This window comes from Halichoerus grypus, unplaced genomic scaffold, assembly GCF_964656455.1.
Source record: "Halichoerus grypus unplaced genomic scaffold, mHalGry1.hap1.1 HAP1_SCAFFOLD_215, whole genome shotgun sequence".
NCBI lineage: Eukaryota > Metazoa > Chordata > Mammalia > Carnivora > Phocidae > Halichoerus > Halichoerus grypus.
The window spans coordinates 1-2,500 of NW_027555141.1; the positions used below are offsets into that span (position 1 = coordinate 1).

The 2,500-nt window shown below is 78.1% G+C and overlaps 1 non-coding gene across 1 annotated transcript in view; it reads right to left on the reverse strand.

The window, feature by feature from the left end:
* Positions 1–2,436: 2,436 nt before the first annotated feature.
* The window catches only part of LOC144380831 (5.8S ribosomal RNA), a 153-nt gene continuing 89 nt past the window's right edge, over positions 2,437–2,500 (reverse strand). The window contains exon 1 of the ribosomal RNA XR_013445024.1: positions 2,437–2,500. This exon is cut by the window's right edge and continues 89 nt beyond it. This is a non-coding gene — a ribosomal RNA (5.8S ribosomal RNA).

The following is a 2,500-nucleotide window of genomic DNA, read 5'->3' on the forward strand; positions in this document are numbered from 1 at the left end:
AAACCCCCCGGGCCCGACGGCGCGACCCGCCCGGGGCGCACTGGGGACAGTCCGCCCCGCCCCCCCGCGCGCCCCGTCGCCGGGGGCGGGGGGGGTGGGGGAGCGGTCGCGCCGTGGGAGGGGCGGCCCGGCCCCCCCGACACCGGCGCGCCCCCGCGGGGGGGACCCCCTCGCGGGAGAGCCCCCGCGGGGGTGGGCGCCGGGAGGGGGGAGAGCGCGGCGACGGTCTGCTCCCTCGGCCCCGGGATTCGGCGAGCGCTGCTGCCGGGGGGCTGTAACACTCGGGGGGTGGGCCCGCCCCCCGAAGGGAGCGGGGCCCCCCGAGCCACCTTCCCCGCCGGCCTTCCCAGCCGTCCCGGAGCCGGTCGCGGCGCACCGCCGCGGTGGAAATGCGCCCGGCGGCGGCCGGTCGCCGGCCGAGGGGCGGTCCCCCGCCGACCCCACCCCCGGCCCCGCCCGCCCACCCCCGCACCCGCCGGAGCCCCCCTCCGGGGAGGAGGGACGACGGGGGAGGGAGGGCGGGTGGAGGGGTCGGGAGGAACGGGGGGCGGGAAAGATCCGCCGGACCACCGGCACGGCCGGACCCGCCGCCGGGTTGAATCCTCCGGGCGGACTGCGCGGACCCCACCCGTTTACCTCTTAACGGTTTCACGCCCTCTTGAACTCTCTCTTCAAAGTTCTTTTCAACTTTCCCTTACGGTACTTGTTGACTATCGGTCTCGTGCCGGTATTTAGCCTTAGATGGAGTTTACCACCCGCTTTGGGCTGCATTCCCAAGCAACCCGACTCCGGGAAGACCCGGGCCCGGCGCGCCGGGGGCCGCTACCGGCCTCACACCGTCCACGGGCTGGGCCTCGATCAGAAGGACTTGGGCCCCCCACGAGCGGCGCCGGGGAGTGGGTCTTCCGTACGCCACATTTCCCGCGCCCCACCGCGGGGCGGGGATTCGGCGCTGGGCTCTTCCCTGTTCACTCGCCGTTACTGAGGGAATCCTGGTTAGTTTCTTTTCCTCCGCTGACTAATATGCTTAAATTCAGCGGGTCGCCACGTCTGATCTGAGGTCGCGTCTCGGAGGGCGCCCCCCCCCACCGACCGCGGAGCGGGGTGGGGGGGGCGCGAGGGGCGCGAGGCCGGGAGAAGGGAAGGGGAGAGGCACGGGCCGACGGAGGACCCCGGCACGGGAAGGCCACGGTCGACGCCCGCCCGGTCACCGACACGCGGGCCGGCGGGCGGGGAGCACGAGCCGGCGGCACAGGCGGGGGCCCTGCCGGGCTTGGGAGGAGCGGGAGGCGGGGGGGCGGGAGGCGAGGGCCGCGGGCGGGCGCGGCGCGCACGCGCGCGCGGGGTCCGGAGTTGGGGGGGGGCGGAGCACGGGCACGAGCGGGGCCGGGCGGCGGCCGAGGCGCGGCGGTCGCCCCCGACCGCCGGCCCCCGCCCCAACCCGACCCACGACACGCCACCCGCCTCTCACCCCCACACGCACACACACACCCCGGCGCGCTCCGCCGCACGGAGCGACGGACGACGCGGCGCCCTCCCACGACGCCCCGCCGAGCCCCGACCCACCCACCGCGGGCTCGGGGCGCGCAGCGCGGCGCGGCCACAACCCGGGGGGAAGCGCGCAGCGGCGGGCGGCGCCGCGGCGTCCCGCGGGCCGCCGCCGGGGCACGCATCCCCGGGGCGCGGCCCCGCGCGCGACTCGGCCTCGGCGCGAGCCGCCCCGACAGGGCATAAGGCCGGGATCGCCGGCGGGGACGGAGGGAGGGGGCGGGCGCGGACCCCGGACGCGCCGCGGCGGCGGGAGCCCGGGGGGAACGGGGCGGGCCCGGCCGGGACAACCGCGGTCGCCGCCGGGGGCACGGCGGCAAGACCGACGGCGTTCCGGATCCGGGCCCTCCCCCACACCCCGACGGACCCACGACCGGCGCGGCACGGGACGGGACCGCGACCCCCCCCCCCACGCACAGCCTGGGCGACCCCAAGACCGCGTGCGGCGCGAGGGATCTCCCCCAGAGGGACCGCGGCGGCCACGGCCCTCAGCGCGAGCTCTCTCCTCTCTCCCGTTCTCGCGGGCGGCGCCACCCCCCCCCGCCCCGGCGCCGGCCCCCTTCCTCCCCGGACACACACAACACCCCCTCCTCCCCCCACGTCCCGCACGCGCCACCGCCGGGCGGACCCGGCGGGGCGAGGCGGGGGTGGGGATGGGGGTGGTGCGGGGCGGGAGGCGGGGACCGGGCAACGGGGCGGAGGAGGGGCCACCGTGTCTGCACTTAGGGGGACGGAGGGCCCGGCGGCCGAGCCAACCCCTCCCCACCCGAGGACGGAGCCCACGGGCGGGCAGGGCAGGCACCGGCAGAACGGGCCCTGCGAGGGAAACCCCCAGCCGCGCCAAACCCCAAGGGCGAGAGACCCCAGGGGCGGCGATTGATCGTCAAGCGACGCTCAGACAGGCGTAGCCCCGGGAGGAACCCGGGGCCGCAAGTGCGTTCGAAGTGTCGAT